The 19,129-nt window shown below is 44.5% G+C and overlaps 1 pseudogene; it reads left to right on the top strand.

The window, feature by feature from the left end:
* Positions 1-4,484: 4,484 nt before the first annotated feature.
* Positions 4,485-19,129, top strand: part of LOC117354495 — a 122,705-nt pseudogene continuing 108,060 nt past the window's right edge.

Here is a 19,129-nt window from a genome sequence, read left to right as displayed (position 1 = left end):
ACGAACCACAGCAGTAATCCCTGCTATGTTCATTATCTTGGGTACAAACCCTTCATCCCTAAAGGAATTAAATACTCTGGGTCATAAGCAGAGCCAGCTGGACTGCAAATACTTTGGAACATAATAAGATAAGAGTTGCCAAACTGGGACAGACCGAAGGTCCATCAAGCCCACCATCCTGTTTCCAACAATGACCAACCCTGATCCTGAATACCTGGCAAGATCCCAAGCAGTACAAACAGATTTTAGGCTGTACATTTAGGAATTTTTATTTATTCAATTTTCTATACCGTTCTCCCAGGAGAGCTCAGAACGGTTTACATGGATTTATTCGGGTACTTAAGCATTTTTCCCTGTCTGTCCCGGTGGGCTCACAATCTATCTAAAGTACCTGGGGCAATGGAGGGGATTAAGTGACTTGCCCAGGGTCACAAGGAGCAGCGTGGGTTTGAACCCACAACCCCAGGGTGCTGAGGCTGTAGCTTTAACCACTGCGCCACAGTGGAATTCCCCAAGCATTATCCTCTCATACTGAGGATGTGTTTCCAGGGGCTTCTGCTCAGGAGGGAAGGCTTTTGACCAAGTGCTGCAATACTTGATCATATATGAGAGGATGAGATCAATGTAGGCTATACAGCTCCAAAGGGAGAAGATTCACAGCCTGCAGAGTAAAGACACAAAGGGCTAGATTCACTAAGCAAACTGATGGTGTATCGATCGGTTTTCGACCTGATTTTACTCCGGCCCGATTCAGTTACCTCTCTGCCAATCCGATTCCGATCCACGTATGCAAATGAGGGGAATGGCATGCAAAGTAGGCAGGGACCTGATTCACTAAATAAATCTTGCAAACCAACTGGGCTGGCCAATCAACACAAGAAGCAACTGCTGGGGACTAGTCGCAAATGTCCTTTCCAACTCTCCAGCTCCATTGCTGCCCTGCTCTCTGCTGCCCTGACAGTATTTATCTCTCTGCCCCGATCTCGTGCTCTGCCCCGAATCTCTCCTGCCTAACGCCCCAAATCACCGCCCTGCTCTGCCCCGAATCTCTCCTGTGAGCTCGTGGGTTTAAAGCGGGTTAAAACCACAGGCTCGCTGGGCTAGTAAAAGTTAAAAAAAAAAAAATTCACTGCTCAGACGATCGCCCTCATTTAAATTTTTTTGTTTTGGGAGTTCGTCAGGCCTGCACAGATCGGGAACGCAATGGAGGTTAGTGAATCTAGCCCAAAGACTGTGATAGCTACTCAGAATCAGATTTATTTATCAAAAGATGGCAATCTAACGAGGGGCGCTTTCGAGCAGCACCGAAGAAGGTGTCTTAGAGCTTTTACTCCACTCCGTAACAGACATTTTTTTCCTATAGGGGATGGAGCTTTGCCCACCATCTTATGGTTCTCATGAAGGCACTCACAATGTTATGGTTTGTTTGAACAGTTATTTGTTTTATTCATGAGCTCGACTTATTCTGTCCTGCAGATATTACATGATACTGGTTGATATTGGCGTGTAAAACTTCAATTTACTACATAAGAACATAAGAACATAAGCAGTGCCTCTGCCGGGTCAAACCACAGGTCCATCCTGCCCAGCAGTCCGCTCCCGCGGCGGCCCAAACAGGTCAAGACCTGTCTGAATCATCAGAAGGGGCTCCCTTGCCACCTTGGTTTCCCATTTAAGTCCTGCCTTCCTATCGAAGTCCTAGCCCTCCGGTCTTGCACATGCACGACCTGGTTGGTTTGTACTCATTACCTGGGTAACTTCCTATACTTGTGTTACATCCCAGCTCCTCCCTCAGTATCCCACGATCCCTTTATCCCTCAGGAATCCATCCAATCCCTTTTTGAATCCTTGTACCGTACTCTGCCTGATCACTTCTTCCGGTAGCACATTCCACGTGTCCACGACCCTTTGTGTGAAAAAAAACTTCCTTGCATTTGTTTTGAACCTGTCTCCCTTCAGTTTCTCCGAATGCCCCCTCGTACTTGTTGCCCCCTTCAGTCTGAAGAATCTGTCCCTATCCACCCTCTCTATGCCCCTCATGATCTTGAAGGTCTCTATCATATCTCCCCTGAGCCTCCTTTTCTCCAGAGAGAAGAGCCCCAGCCTATCCAGCCTCTCGGCGTATGAGCAGTGTTCCAGCCCTCTTACCATTTTCGTTGCTCTCCTTTGGACTCTCTCAAGTACCGCCATGTCCTTCTTGAGGTGCGGCGACCAATACTGAACGCAGTATTCCAGATGTGGACGCACCATCGCTCGATACAATGGCATGATGACTTCCCGTGATCTGGATACTATGCCCTTCTTTATGATTCCCAGCATCCTGTTGGCTTTTTTAGAGGCTGCTGCGCACTGTGCAGATGGCTTCAGTGATGCATCCACCAGCACACCCAAGTCTCTCTCGAGTCTGCTGTCTCCCAACAATACCCCCCCCAATTTGTAGTTGAACAATGGGTTCTTTTTCCCTATATGCATGACCTTGCATTTGTCCACGTTGAAGCGCATTTGCCATTTGTTTGCCCAGTCTTCCAGCTTGTCCAGTATCCCAGTTTTTATTATCTCCAATGGCTAATACTCTTTAATATTGTTTCTTTAAATATTCAGGGGCAGATTCTGTAAACGGACGATTGTAGGCAGTAGTAGGTGTCTAACCACCCAATCGGAACGCACGTTTAAAAAAAACAACAATCCAAAAAAGGTACCTATTCTGTAGGCGTTTGTCACGGTTAAGGGAGACGCATCGGGACACTTAAGCTCGCCCAAGGCTGTGTGTGGGCGTATTTTCACCTGGAAGTGGCCTTGGGCGAGCTTAAGCAGCTCTAGGTGTCTCCTTAGGGCTGCGACAGACGTCTTAAATGTAGGATAGTAAAATGCTGGCCTATATTTCAAATAGATGCGGCCGCTGAGCTGATCGCGGCAAGGAAATCCCCCCTGCCATGGTTAGCTGAGTGGCTGCAGCATGGAACACCCCCCCCCCAATGAATCTTAAGTAGCCTGTGTGGTGGGCTAGTGAACCATAGAGAGGAAGACCCAGGCCCATAAGCCACTCTAACCACTACATTCATGGTGGAAAATGTGAGCCCCCAATACCCTAATCTACTGCTATATAGGTGCCACCTGCAACCATATGGGATATTGGAAATGTAGACATTTGGGTATAGTGAATTTTGAGGAGGTGTTGGGTGACTCACCATAACTTATAAGGGAGTTCTGGTGAGATGTTTATGTGGCACCCTTTTTGTGAAGTTCACAGCAGTGCCCTGTGAGGTGCTCCTCTGCTCTGTTGCCATGTCTGGGTGGCCAGTCCATCACAATGCTGGCCCTTCCCACGTCCAAAAGGTCTTGTTCTGGGCTTTTGGGACTTGGACAAATTATTGGTCGAGAATGTGGTATATAGACATAGTGGTGGTCTGGACGATCAAACGTCTGGACGTATAGATGATTTTTGAGATAAAATAAATAAATTTTCGATGTACTTTTCTAGAATGTACATTTTCCTGCTGCCAACTTTGGGTGACTGTCACCCTACATCCAAATCTGACTGACGTATCTTTTGATTATGCCCTTCCACCTGTATACTTGTGAGGTTTAGGTTGAATTTTCCTTCCTTTCCCACATCCTGAATTCTAGAAATTGCTATTGCCTCAAAATAAATACCTGTATATAATGTGTAAAGTGCTTTGATTGTAATCACAGAAAGGTGACTTACAAGTGGATTCGCTCTGAAGCCCTCCAATATATATCCTCGCTTATCTCCCCCAATGCTCCTCCCGTGATGTCCGCTCATTGGGCAAGCCCCTCTTATCTGTATCCTTCTCTTCCACTGTCAACTCCAGACTCCGTCCCTTCTTTCTTGTGGTGCTGTATGCCTGGAACAGGCTGCCTGAATCAATACGTCAGCTCCATCCCTGGCAGTGTTCAACTCCAATAAGGGTCCACTTTTTTGAAACTGCTTTCAACTCTTAAGTCCCACTCACTGCTGTCAGATACCTATACCCACTATAATCTCCCCCAACCCTGAAATGTCCTGTCTAAATTAGATTGTAAGCTCTTCAGAGCAGGGACTGTGTCCACCTTTCAGCTCTTTAGAATTACTAAATAGTAGTAGTAGCTTGTGACTTTGGACAAGTCACTTAACCCTCCAGTGCCCACACTTTGAAAAGCCAAGAAGGCAGTATATATAAGTCCACATTCCCTTCTTCTGTATTATGTGTCCGCTTAAGGTCTCGACTGTGCAGGATCCCAAGTTGGCAGCTGCCGCAGTGTTTGTTGGGGGGAATCTCCTCCCTCAGTTTCCTCTTTGCAGGATTAGAAAGGACTTGGGGAGAAGCCGAGAGAGAGAGGGCGGAGCTTCACGCCGAAGGCTCTGCCCCTTGTAGTGCTGATTGGTCAGAATGGTCCCTGGGGCGGGAAGAGGAGTGGAAGGGTCCGCCCCCTAACACACATAAGGGAGAAAGGAGGACTATCTCGCTTAACTCCGACCAAATTCCGCCCCCTTTGTGATGTCATCGGTATGTGGCCGGAAGGAAGTTGAGTCGTCCATCTTTTCTGCTGTTCTCTCTCCTCCAGTCCCTGATGTAGAGGAAGAGCCCCAAATGTCCAAAGCCGAGAGGGAAATGGCTGCGGGAGCTTCTGCTCAGGTAGAGGATCCCCCACCCCCACTTTTCTTTCTCTCTCTTTCCCTGGCAGTGGGGCTCAGCCGCCTCTTAGCTGCAGGGGGAGGGGCAAGATTGGGGGAGGGGTAAATGACACAACCACACTCAAAGGGAGTTACATGTATACAGGGACTTAGTTTGTTCCTGGGCCAATGGAGGATTAAGTGACTTGCCCAGGGTCACCAGGTCTACAATAATGCCTGATGGTGATACAGAAGGCGCTGAATGTGTTTCTGGTTTGTGTTTCAGATGCAGGTGGCGTTTGAGGACATCGCTATCTCTTTCTCCCAAGAGGAGTGGGAATATTTAGATGAAGGGCAGAAGGAGCTTTACAGGGAGGTGATGAAGGAGAATTATGAGACTCTGATCTCCCTAGGTAAGGACTGCTTTATCTGCATCTAAAATATTCAACTAATACGAGGCATCTTTCTGTACTTCCTTTGCTCCAGAATCTTCCAAGTACGATCAGGATCTCTCTGTGCTAATCTCTATCTTAAACTGACACCATGAGGGCCCATAAGACTATCTTGTGTGTCCTACAAGGTTTTTTTCTCTTTGAAGAATAAATATAAGTGAATCACAGCTTTCCGCATATTTTTGTAGATAGCTCTTATAGAGGTGATTAGGCAGGAGCTGGTCATGTCTCAGTTAAGCTCTCTACCTGCTTATACATTTTAAACATTTGTAAAGCACGTTTTTCACTGGCATCTAAAAATCACATACAAAGGGGCCATTTGAAGCTCTAATGGCATGTCACGCTGTTTCTGCTGTACACTGACTTGGGTGAATCTCTTCATAAAGGCAATTAATTCGTCCCAATAAATAAATAAATACAATCCATCATAGCTGATTTTTCTTTGAGTAAAAGGGAAGTATAACTGAGTTTTCATGTTTATTCCTGGAAACAGGCTTTGTGAGGATAAGTTCTGATCTGTTATCGTGGATTAAACAGGACGGTGAGCCAAATATCCAGGACCCCCAGGAGTCAGGAGAGAGAGAAGTTAGACATTCAAACACGGGTGAGTAACAAATATTGTACAGAATGATATGGGCTATAGCGGGGGTTGGCAATTCATAGAAACATAGAAATAGACGACAGATAAGGGCCAAGGCCCATCTAGTCTGCCCACCCTAATGTCCCTCCCCTACCTTCGCCCTGTGAATAGATCCCTCCCCTACCTTCGCCCTGTGAATAGATCCCATATGACGATCCCATTTGGCCTTAAAATCAGGCACGCTGCTGGCCTCGATCACATGCAGTGGAAGACTATTCCAGCGATCAACCACCCTTTCTGTGAAAAAGAATTTCCTGGTGTCAGCTCGTAGTTTCCCTCCCCTAATTTTCCATGGATGCCCTCTTTTTGTCGTGGGACCCTTGAAAAGGAAGATATCTTCCTCCGTCTCTATGCGGCCCGAGAGATATTTGAACGTCTTGATCATGTCCCCCCTCTCTCTGCGCTCGAGTGAGTATAGCTGCAATTTGTTTAGCCGTTCCTCGTATGGGAGATCCTTGAGTCCTGAGACCATCCGGGTGGCCATTCTCTGAACCGCCTCCAGTCTCAGCACATCCTTGCGATAATGCGACCTCCAGAATTGCACACCTTATTCCAGATGGGGCCTCACCATGGATCTATACAATGGCATAATGGCTTTCGGCTGACGAAACCCCTGCGTATGCAACCTATGACTTGTCTTGCTTTGGATGAAGCTTGCTCCACTTGATTGGCAGCCTTCATGTCCTCACTGACGATCACCCCTAGGTCACATTCTGCTTCAGTTCTTGTTAGGATCTCGCCATTTAGGGTGTAAGTCTTGCATGGATTTTGGCTGCCCAGGTGCATAACTTTGCATTTTTTGGCATTGAAGCTGAGTTGCCAGGACCTAGACCAGCGCTCCAGTAGGAGTAGGTCGTGCATCATGTTATCGGGCATTGAAACATCATCTATTGTGCATTTGCCCACTACATTACTTAGTTTGGCGTCATCGGCGAATAATGTTATTTTACCGCGAAGGCAATTCCGTTCCTCGAGAGCCGGAGCCAGATCAGGTTTTTGGGATTTCCACCATGAATATGTTTGACATGGATTTGCATGCACTGCCTCCTTGAGATGCAAATCTATCTCATGCATATTTATTATGGATATCCTGAAAACCAGACCTGGCTCCGGCTCTCGAGGACCGGAATTGCCTACCCCTGTTCTAGACCAGTGTTTCTCAACTCAGTACTGGAGTGCCCCTTTGCCAGTCAGGTTTTCAGGATATCCATAATGAATATGCATGAAAGAAATTTGCATATACAGTGTTCCCCCAGTCATTCGTGGTCCTAAATTAGCCTTCGTTGGCAGGACCACAGTAGCGGAAAGCCAGCAGAGCTGGCAGCAGGCTGCTATTGATTGGAATCCCTGTCACTGAGCTAGTGGACAATGGGGAGAGAGTGAGAGATGTTAGGGGGAGGAGCAGGAGTGGAAGAGATTCTGGCTGGGGGAATGGGTGAGAGAGATGCTGGCTGGGGAGAGAGGTACTGGGGGATAGGAGGAGATAGCATGAGATTCTGGCTGGAGGAGTTGGGGGGGTGGAGAGAGATTCTAGCTTTAGAGGGGATAGGGGGAATGAGAGGGATGAAGGAAGAGAATCTGACTGAGGGGTGGAAGATCCTGCACATTGAGAAGCACAGGAACATAGAAAAGAAGTCCTAGATGGGGATTGAGCCTTCAGACAGTGACACGGAAGCAATCCTGGGCACAAAAAAGATCAGGCATGGAGAAGAATGCTTGATGGGGAGAGCATTGAGACAGGGGCATAGAAGGACTGCTAGACTCAGGGACATTGCTTAAAAAGGGGTGATTCTGATAGAGGGATGATGGATGCAGGGGAAAGGAGAGGGACATAGAGGGGAGAAGCTCAGGACAGAGACACATGCTGGACAGGACACATAAGGACAAAATGTAAAATGGCAGGTGATCCTAGGAAGACAGTTACGAAAAAAGAAAAGACTCTGGGACCTAAGCGAATGGAAAAATAAATTGCTCAGACAACAAAAGATAGAAAAAAGGTTTTTTAAATTTTGAAATAACTTTTTAGATCCATCCTCTCTCAATATTTTAGTTCATTCACTAGTAATTTCAAAACTCGATTACTGCAATTCCTTGTACAGCTATGCAGACGACATCACCATTCTTCCTTTCGATCAACCAGCACCATCCATGGCAGACACAATATATAGAACACTTGAATCAGTAGCAACGTGGATGAAAAACCACAAACTAAAACTAAATCCTGACAAAACAAACTTCATACTACTTGAAAATAACAAAACCCCAACCGTAACAAACCTTGTCATAAACTCTACAACATACCCCATTCAACCCACTTTAAAACTTCTGGGAGTGCTGATAGACAGAGGCTGTACAATGCAACCACAAATCAACAAAATAATAAAATATCATTCGCAGTCATGAGAAATCTAAGGCAAGTTCGAAAATTTTTCGACAGAAAACAGTTCCAACTCTTGGTACAATCCCTAATCCTAGGTCTAATAGACTACTGCAACATACTATATCTCCCTTGCCCAGCAATTATGATAAAACAACTACAAACAATAAAAACACAGCCCTAAGACTGGTCTACTCGCTGAAGAAATTCGACCACATCACAGAGGCATACTACAACTCACACTGGCTCCTAATACAAGCGAGAGTACACTTCAAATTCTATTGGCTACTATTTAAAGCAATAAACCGAGACAGCCCAGCCTATTGGAACAATCGACTAATTCAATCCACCTCAGCCAGACACAGAAGAACCCACGCACCATTCACACACCCTCCAACCAAAAACGTCAAAAGAAAAAAACTGTTTGACAACCTCCTAGCCACTCGAACTGCAACACTCGACCTCCAACTCCACAATCTATTGACCTCGACCACCGACTACAAAACCTTCAAAAAAGAAATAAAAACCCTTCTATTCAAAAAACACATAAAACCGAGCTAACACAGTCAGAACGGTCCCAAGCATCACCTGCAACTACTCCTTATGTACCTCTAATGACATGACAATTCAGATGTAATCCTTAGCAACTTAAGAAAATGTACAAACAACTTCTTATACACTTCTAATGTCCTGAGAATTCATTTGTAATCTGCAAGATAATGGCGGAATAGAAATCACTAATGTAATGTAATATATATTAAAAAAAAATCAAATGACTCTGACTAATCCAAAATACAGCTATTAAAATCATCACTAATTCTAAGAAATACGACCGTGCTTCTCCGTTATTGAAAAATACCCATTGACTCCTTATCCGTCATAGAATCACTTTCAAAGTTGCCTTACTTACATTTAAAACACTTCAGTCCAGAGAACCGTCCTTCATTGATAAGTTACGTATCCCTCGTACCCCACTTCGAACGCTCAGATCTTCTTCCCCAAATCTACTTTTGGTGCCTACTCTTAATACATTTGGCACTCGCCGGGTCGCCTGTTTCGCCGTAATTGTTCCCCTCACTTGGAAAGTTCTCCTCCCTTACATTAGAGAGGAAGCAAGCCTAGATCAATTTAACGGAGCTCTTAAAGCTTTTTTGTATAAGAGACGCCTTTGAACAGTGATCTTATCTCTTACTTTCCTCTCTCTCAATTCCGTTCGGATAATCAACCGTTTGAATAAAACTTCCCCCTCCCCTTTGTTCTATTTTTCTTTTTTGTTTTCTCTCCTTTACTATACCGCATTGTAGTTCACCCTTAGTCCTTTTGTGCCATGTTAGTCCGTTCTGTCTTTGTATCTAATAATATGTATTTTAGTTGTGTACCCTCTGATTTTAAATAATAATAATTTATTTTTATGTACCGCCTAAGCAGCAGTTCATAGCGGTTTACACAATAGGTACTCGGCATACAAAATAATAACATCGTACATAATAAAATTCTAAGTAACTAATATAAGCATTAAAACTAATGAATAAAAACCACAATATAAACTAAAATAAGTATAGATAAAAAGATTAAAAGTACATTATAAATACCTGATAATATGAAAATCAGTAATGTATATTATATTGGTTAAATAAGTGGGTTTTAAGATCTTTTCGAAATTGATAGTAAGTAAGAAATGGAGAAACAAGAAGATTCCAACATGAATTCATTAATCCTGCTTGGAATGCTAAGGTCCTATCCAAACATTTTTTGTAACGACATGCATTTGCTGAAGGAAAATAAAACCAACCAGATCTACGAATATTTTTCTTAGAAATGAAAAACCTAAAATGAGAAACAAGGTAAGCCGGTGCTAAGCCAAATAAAACTTTAAAACAAATGCATCCAAATTTAAATAACACCCTAGCCAAATATTTTGTATAATGGCTTAGTATTACGATAGGCGATATATCAGATAACCATTAAACTTGAAACGTGAAATATATCGGCTCTCAGATATGTTTTTCGACAATATAAAAGCAAAGTGAAGTACTATGAAAACAAATCAACCAAACTTCACCAAGGTGGGCTTTTACAGAGGTGGGCTTCTAGAAGAAAGTCACTAAGTGAGAAAAACTTAAAGGCCCTTTGTTTTCTCTAGTAGAATTGAATAAAAATACAGAATTGTACAGAAATACTGGATAATTATTGGCAAAAATATTGTTTAAATCAGTGGTTCTCAACCCTGTCCTGGGAACCCCCCAGCCAGTCGGGTTTTCAAGTTATCCCTAATGAATATGCATGAGAGAGATTTGCATATAATGGAAGTGACAGGTATGCAGATCTCTCTCATGCATATTCATTAGGGATATCTTGAAAACCTGACTGGCTGGGGGGTCCCCAGGACAGCGTTGAAAACCACTGGTTTAAATAAATGTTGTCAAACTTGCAAATTTTGGGGTCCTTTTATTAACGTGCGCTGATTTGTACGGGATAAATGCTAACATTCCCATAGAATATAATGGATGCCTTAACCTTTAGTGTTTGCTAAATTAGTTAGCACGCCTTAATAAAAGGACCCCTTTGGAAAACGGTCACGTGACACCATGAGCGGATGAAGTTGTGTGCTCTGCCTGCACTGGGAATCTGTTCTCTCTAATGCTACTTTCTGGCTTTGATTTGACCTCTTTTACAGATCTTTTGCATATATTTTATTGTTGGCTTTAAGGACAAATACATAACGCGCTTTCAGGATGCCCAGATTATGAAATCGGCCAAAAAAGGATCGCGAGTGGCCGAAACCAAGATGGTGGATGCTGCGGGCACAGCCATTTCCCAGTTTTCTGAAACTGCGCTGAGCGATTTGAGAGAGGCGGTGGCGCAGGTATCAGGTCCGCAGGTGTCCACTTTATCAACTCGGTTTCCACATCTTGAGCAGCTTTTGTCTGATACCGCTTCCAGGACGACAGAACTGGAACAGCGAGTGTCCACCTTTGAAGATGCAGCTAATGCCCTTGACTATGCAGCTGCAGCGCTTCAGGATAGGTTGCGAACGCAAGCTGAAAAAATTGACGATTTGGAAAATAGATTGCATTGCAACAACCTTCGCTTCATGGGTTTACCTGAAACAATTTCTTTTTTTTTTTTTTTCTAAATTATATTTAGTTAGAATTTTTCACAGCCAGTACAAACAATAATCAGCACATATTCAAAACAAAAAGCCAACTCCCACAAACATTATGTTGACGTTATCTACCCGCTTCCCCCCCCCCGTCAACCCTCCCCTACCTCCCAACTATATCCTCCATACACATTACATTCCCTCCATTGCATATACACATCCCACACTTTATGAAAGTCTTTCACTCTTCCCCTCCTATGCGCCGTCATCTGGGACATTAAACACACATAGTCCAATTTATGATACAATAAAGCCAGGTCAGGAGCCTCCGATGTCTTCCATCCTTTAGCTAGTATCATCCTGGCGGTTGTAAACATATATATCGCCAGGTGATAAATGTCTCTGGGGATACTTGGCACAGGAAAATTTAACAAACAGCTCTCCGCTCTTTTAGGGTAGAAATGAGAAGTACACAACCTAAGATTTATCAGGACATTGGTTCAAAAAGCAACTATTTTGGGACATTCCCACCATATATGCATGAATGAACCCACTTGCCCACATTGGCGCCAACACTTTCCATCCCCAGATTAAAAGATTTTACATAGGGGAGTATAATACCATTGGTATAAAAGCTTATAGCCATTCTCTATCAGAGGGGTGGACATTGTCGAGCGCAACAACCCTTTAAACCCCCTATTCCACACAGAGTCTGTAAAAGATTTCCCCAAGTGAGCTTCCCAGCTAGCAGTATAGGTAGCAATAGGGTACCTGAAACAATTTCTGACTCCCAATTACTGTCCGAGTTGGAGGGCTGGTTGGCTACTGAGTTCCCAGCGTCTTCGTCTATAGGCCCCGCATGCCTGGAACACACATATCGGCTGGGAGCGCAGCAGGGCAGAGAGGTGAGGCCTCGAGTGGTGATTGCTAGGTTTCTGAATTACCATCATAAGATGGAGATTTTGCGCCTTTACCACTCCAAAAAGGAGACTTTGAAATATCTGGATGTGCCGGTTCGTCTGACTCAAGATTATTCGACGGCCCTGACTGAAAAGCGGAAGGTTTTCTAGTCACTCTGTGCCAAATTGGTGGATTGTAAAGTACGCTTTATGTTCCTTTACCCAGCCTTGTTGAAAATTCAGAAGGATGGAGTCTGGAAGTCATTTACAGTAGCGGAGGAGGCTGCAGATTATATTAATATCACCCTTACTAAGGCTGAAGGCCCTACTTGACATTACATACTGCTATACTTGATTTTGTATGCAGGTCAGATTGTACTGATAATTGTTTAGGGTTTACACTGTGTTTGAGGGATTGCTTCAACTTTGTCATGGGTGAGCGTTTTGATTGGGGGCCAGGTCCCTGGAGGGTGTCTTTACGTGCCTTCTACATTTCTCACTGTGGAAATGTTGGGTGAACTGTGTGGGTGTTTGGGGATGGGAGGGGGGCTGGTTCTGGAACAGCAGTTGATTGGGGTTATAGTTATTGCTTGCTTGATTGTATGGTTTCTTTTGGTGTTGGCTGCGAGTGTTGCCTTTGTATGTGCCTACTTGATTCTTTGGCTGGTGTGTGCTTGTTCTGGGGTGTGGCTGGGTGCCCCTGGGACCTCTTTGTTGTTCTTCTCTTTTTCTGCTAGTCTCTATGCCTGTCCCTGGGGGCTAAGTCACTTCAGATTATTTCTTGGAACGTTTCCGGTATAACTTCTCCGGTAAAATGTCCCAAAATTCTTTCACAATAGAGAATGACACGGGGAAAAAATCTGTCCCGTCACTGCACCGTCCCCGGCCTATCATTCTCTGCACTGCCCCCTCACCGCCGTTCCCTTCACCGCCCCGTCACCGTCACCACCATCCCTTTCATCACCCCGTCACCGCCACTTGCATCCCATTCACCGCCCCGTCACTGTCACCGCAGCATCCATAAAAGCCTCAAACAGGTATGATTTTATATACTTATCTTTATTAACGTATAAAGGAAACATTCTTTACAACTTACTTAACTATACAAAAACAAAACACAACCTGTACTTTTAATTGTCCTTTTTTTTTTAACCCGTGGGTGAACAACAAATCATCCACAATCTCTGGATTCAGTCTTCTCCTTTATTCTCTTCCTGCCAGTCTCCCCATCTGCGACAGAGGAAAAGGCCAAGAGCAAGCCTGAATTGGAGTCTGATTTTTTTTTTATTTTTATGAATGATTCAATTCAGCAAGACAGAAAAGATACCAGCACAGCAAATACACAAGAATCAATTAGAGCCTCTTCTATTAAACTTCACTAGCAGTTTCTAGTGTGGGGAGCCGTGCTGAATGGCCCACGCTGCTCCTGACGCTCACAGAGTTCCTATGAGCATCAGGAGCAGTGCAGGCCATTTAGTGCGGCTCTCTGCACTAGAAACTGCTAGTGCCATTTAATAGAAGAGGGGGTTAGTCCACTTATGATAGAGAGAGCAAATACCAGCATAGAGCAAATACACACAAGAATCACTACTTAGTCCACTTATGATAGAGAGAGCAAATACCAGCACAGTTTCTCAGCCATACAACAATCTTTATCATTAGCACAGCTCTAGCTGTAACCAGTCCATTAGTCCTCCTTAGCCATATCTGAGATCCTCATAATTATTATAAAGAAATCTCTCAATTGTAGGCTGTACCGTACATAGAGAATGGAGGGAAGGAGAGGAAGAAAAAAAAGAAAAAAAAAAGATACAAGCCACAAGATCAAAAAGGGGAGTTGGATTTGGGTTGGGAGGGGTGTTCTTTCCTTGCTCCTGAGTTTGGTTGAGCTGATCGCCAGGGAATCAGCTGATCTTGGATTCCCTTGTGATCAGCTTAACCGGACACTGGAGCAAAGAAAGAACCACCCCGGGAACCCTGGCAGGCAAGCAGAAAGTGTGGGGATGCGGCCCACCTTACCACAGTTTCCAGGGAGCAGGGAAGGATGCAACAATTTCTCCCAGGATCGCAAAGGATCAGAGATCCACCATGTATTCGAAACTCAAAAGCACTGTGTATCCTTTCCCATGGGTTACTGAACACGTGCTGGATTCCTCCAGTCTTGCAGCACGTATTCAATAACCCATGGGAATGGATACACTAGTTGACTAGCAGATTTAAAAAAAAAAAAAAGAACCAGCTCTGTGCTGCAAGAGCAGCTCAATGGTAACCCCCCCCCCTTGAACCCTGGGCAGGCAAGCAGAAGGATCTTACCTCTTACAACGAGTTCTTCTAATCTAGCGCCGACGAAGTTTCAGCTCCAAGTCCGCGGTGACTCCAGTCCAAGCAGGCAGCAGCGACTCCAGTCCTCGCAGCTCCTTTCCAAAATCCCAATCGCTACTGCTGCGCCACTACAACCCATTAAATGGGGTTTTCAAATCATGTGTGGCAGTAACGATTGGTCCCCTCACTGCTTGAGCAGGAAGAGGTGACTAATCAGGAGCCAGCACATTAAAAGGGGGCGGAGTCATTGCGGCAACGCACAAGTCAGCGATGGAGAGCTGGAATGAAGACAGCATGGCTGCCAGAGGAAACAAAGGATCACGGTAAATCGCAGTATTGCGGGTCACATTTGCCTGCAGGGACAAATCTTTTCACCGTTCTTGCGGGCGGTGAAAAGTTTTGTTCCCGTGTCTGTGGCGATTGTGCTGGAAAGTCTCTATAGCCTGCGGGCAGACCGCAGCTTCCCGCGGGGATCGCTCACCGTGTCATTCTCTATTTCACAACTTAAACATTATAAAGCTGACTTGGCTTGTTTAGAAGAAACAAGATTGACTGACGAGGAACACACAAAATTGCAAAGAGGATGGGTTGGGGAGGTATTTTATGCTTCCTCCCCAAATAAGAAAGCAGGAGTTACTTTATTGGTTAGAAAAGGGTTGCAAAGCATGGTTTCCCCTCTGCAATGGGATCACCAAGGTAGATATTTATTGGCCCGGATTAAGGTATGTGACACCACTTTTCGTCTTTTAATCGTGTATGGGCCCAATGTCTGTTCTCAAACTTTTTATAAAACATTGATTCGTTTGGGTTTGAAAGATCTTTCTTCTCCTTTGATAGTGGCAGGAGACCTTAACCAGGTACGAAATCCTGCTCTTAATCAGTCTAATTCTGCTGTTCAGTATTCTGTGCAAGTCCTTGGGAGTAGTGGATCTGTGGAGGCTTCTTCATCCCACCGACCGGAATTATACTCGCCAATCTTGCTCCTATGGATACTTCTCTCGGTTGGACTATTTGTTGGTTTTAGAGTCCTTATTTTCTAGCGTGGAATCCGCTGCTATTGGTCCCTTGGGAGTTTTTAGGACCACTGTCTGATTTGGTTGGACCTGACTATTGAGGGGATATTTGGTCAGGGAATGAGGTGGTGTTTTCTGGCTTATTTGCAGGGCGATTCTGAGTTTCAGAAGTATTTGCAGGAATGTTGGGATGATTTCTTTCTGTTTAATGGTTGACCCGGGCTTGTTTTGGGACACTTCTAAGGTGGTTCTCAGGGGACATATTGCCTATGTCTTGGCTCATAGGAAGCGGATCTCATCGGGTATTATTCATTTGGAACTTCAGGCCACTAAATTGAAAGCGCAATATTTAAAGTGCCCTTCTCTTAAATTACAGGAGGAATTACATGCAGCTCAGTTGGCGCTTAATACGCTGCTCCATGAACGCACTACTAAATCATTGTTTTACAGAAAGTTCAAATTTTACCATTATGGGTACAAGGCAGGTAAACTGTTAGCTACTATCACCAAGAATTGGCAGGGTAACTGGTACATTTCCCAGGTCAAAGAGGGGGTTTGATGTACAGGCTGAGATTGCTGACGCTTTTTATCGTCATTTTTCTGAGTTCTATGCTGGTCCGGCACCTTATCAGGACTCAGATTTTCGATTACCTTGATGATGCAGGCCTCCCTAAACTCACGGACACCCAGGGCTGCGAGTCAGAGTCGAGGAGTCGTAGACATTTTGGGTACCTGGAGGAGTCGTGGGTACCAGAAACTGAGGAGTCTGAGTCAAAGGAGATATCTACTGATTCCACAGCCCTGCCAGGTCTGTGGAGATGGAGACGGAAACAATTTTGGTTACCTGGAGTCGGAGTCGTGGGTACCAGAAACTGAGGAGTCTGAGTCGAAGGATTTATCTACCGATTCCACAGCCCTGCGCACAGCGTATAATTTTGATTGGTCCGATTCAGGGGCAGGAGCTTCAACGAGCTATTAAACATTTGAAATCTTGCACTGCCCCTGGACCGGATGAATTTTTGCCTGAATTTTATAAGATGATGTTGCTTCTGAATGTGGACCGTTAGCGGCATATTATGCCGGGGCCTTGGCTAAGAGACACTTTCCTGTTTATGCCAATGATGCGGTGATAACTTTGATTCCAAAGCCTAACAAGCTTAAGGATGCAGTGGACTCTTATCGTCCAACTTCTCTTATTAACGTAGATTTGAAAATCCTGGCTCAGTTGATGGTGGATCGTCTGGCTCCTTTGTTGCCCACTATCATTTCCTCTGAGCATGTTGGGTTTGTTCAGAACAGACATTCGGTTGTGAATGTTAGGCGAGCGATTTGGCAATGGCACAGGCACAATCATCGCATATCCCAGGGATCTTAGTGGGACTTGATGCGGCTAAAGCCTTTGATCAAGTTAATTGGCATTGTTTCCACCTCGGAATACATGGGGTTGGTTTATGCACTCTGTTCAACTTCTGTACCATGGCCCTAGAGCTTCGATTTTGGTTAATGGGATATGCGCTCCTTCTTTTGAGATTGGTAGAGTAATGCGCCAGGGGTGCCCATTGTCCCTCTTATTGTTTTTGTTATATTTGGAAGCCCTTTTGCGGACTTTGAAAAGGGATGATGAACTGGTCAGACTGCCAGAAGGGGAATCTCAGTTGAGGGTCCTTGGCTACGTGGACGATTTGTTACTTACTCTTGCGGAACCACAGCGCTCTTTGGCAGGAGCGTTGGCGATTCCATCTTTCTTCCGGGTTAACTAAACAAACAAAAATCTGTGCTCCTGCTGCAGACTGATACTCGAGACAAGTGTACGGAGATGTCAGCCTAGCTATCGCTACCATTCAGCATTTTTAGTTGGCATTACTTATGTCAGCGAAGGCCTATGGGAAATTATATCAATCTGACTCTGGCATGGGAATGCAGATAGACCCTGAGGGCAGGGAAACTGTTTCAAGTATCCCTGATTGAATCATGACTAGCTAAAAGGTGTTAATGTCTGATTAAGAGGGTGCTTAGGACAATGGGTCCAGGTGCACAGATCAAGCACAGAGACTAATCCCATCTTCCATGCTTGCAGGTATCACACCCTCCTTTGTCAATTAAATTGACCATTGTCTCAAACAGTTTGCAAGTTCTAAACAGAAAGATACTGGGACATACAATATTTTCTATATTCAGAATAAGATTCCAAGGTATAAAAGCCTCCTCTCTGCAACACACATCTATCTCTTTCTATCTAGCTATCTCTTGGCTCTTGGCTTGGCACTCTGGTTCTCTCTTGGCTCTCCCTCTCTCTGTCTATCCTTCCCTTTATCTATGGAACACGAAGCTTAGACCATCCCCCTTTTCTCTCTCTCTGGCTCTTCCTAGAACTGCAAGCTTCTATGTCTCTCTTTGTTTCTAGACTATGTAAGGCAGGGAAACTGCTTTGCTCTCTATTTAATTGTAATGCTTAATTGTAATGATTATAAATATTGCTTTTCTGTAAGCCTATTTCTATAATATATTCTTTATGCAATCACCTCTGGCTGTGCCTATTATTTGATTCTACTTCCTGGTGAAACTTCAGTGAGGGAACTGAATCTGGGACCAGCGTTTGTCAGTACGCCTTTCACTTAACCCCTACCACCACATATTGTGGGGGCCACTAACAAAACTGACAGGGTCCTTTTCCGTTGGAATGGGCGCCTACACAATTGAGATATTTGGGGATTATTTTACCCGCTGATTTGTCTCTCTATAGTTTAAACATTGTTTCTTTAGCACTCTCCAGACCAGTAGAGGTTAATCTTTACGAATGGGTATATATCCAATCATGACCAGCAGGTGGAGACTGAAGACAAAACTGTGAGATAGTACAAATGCAGTGAAAAAGGCGATAAGGGACAAGAAAACATCCTTCAGAAAATGGAAAAAGGACCCAACAAAGGACAACCAGAAGGAGCACAAAAGGCAACAAAAAGACTGTCATCGAGTGGTTAGAAAAGCAAAAAGAGAATATGAGGAGAGACTGGCAGGGGAAGCAAGAAACTTTAAACCATTCTTCAGGTATGTGAAGGGGAAACAACCAGCCAAGGAGGAAGTGGGACCATTGGACGATGGAGACAGGAAGGGAGTGGTAAAGGAGGAAAAAGAGAGCTGACAGGTTAAACAAGTTCTTCTCGTCAGTCTTCACGAGAGAGGACACATCCAATATCCCAGAATCTGAGAAGTTCATAAATGGAGACCATGATGAGAAGCTGGTCCAACTAGAGGTAAGCCGAGAGGATGTCCTCCGACAGGTAGACAGACTGAAGAGCGACAAATCACCTGGTCCAGACGACATCCACCCAAGGGTACTAAAAGAACTGAGAAACGAAATAGCGGAAACACTTTGCCAAATATGTAACCTATCCTTAAAAACTGGGGAGATCCCAGAGGACTGGAAAATAGCAAACATCACGCCCATCTTTAAGAAGGGATCAAGGGGTGACCCGGGAAACTACAGGCCGGTGAATTGACCTCGATCCCAGGAAAGATGATGGAAGCACTGGTTAAGGACACAATCTGCGAACACATAGAAAACAATGGTCAACTGAAGGCGAGCCTGCACAGCTTCTGCAAGGGAAGGTCGTGCCTCACGAACCTACTGTATTTCTTTGAGGGAATAAACAGCCAGATGGATAAAGTGGAATCCATAGACATCATTTACCTTGACTTCCAAAAAGC

This window comes from Geotrypetes seraphini, chromosome 2, assembly GCF_902459505.1.
Source record: "Geotrypetes seraphini chromosome 2, aGeoSer1.1, whole genome shotgun sequence".
NCBI classification, from domain to species: domain Eukaryota; kingdom Metazoa; phylum Chordata; class Amphibia; order Gymnophiona; family Dermophiidae; genus Geotrypetes; species Geotrypetes seraphini.
The sequence above is the reverse complement of the archived record's forward strand: the minus strand, read 5'-3'. Positions and strand labels throughout refer to the sequence as shown.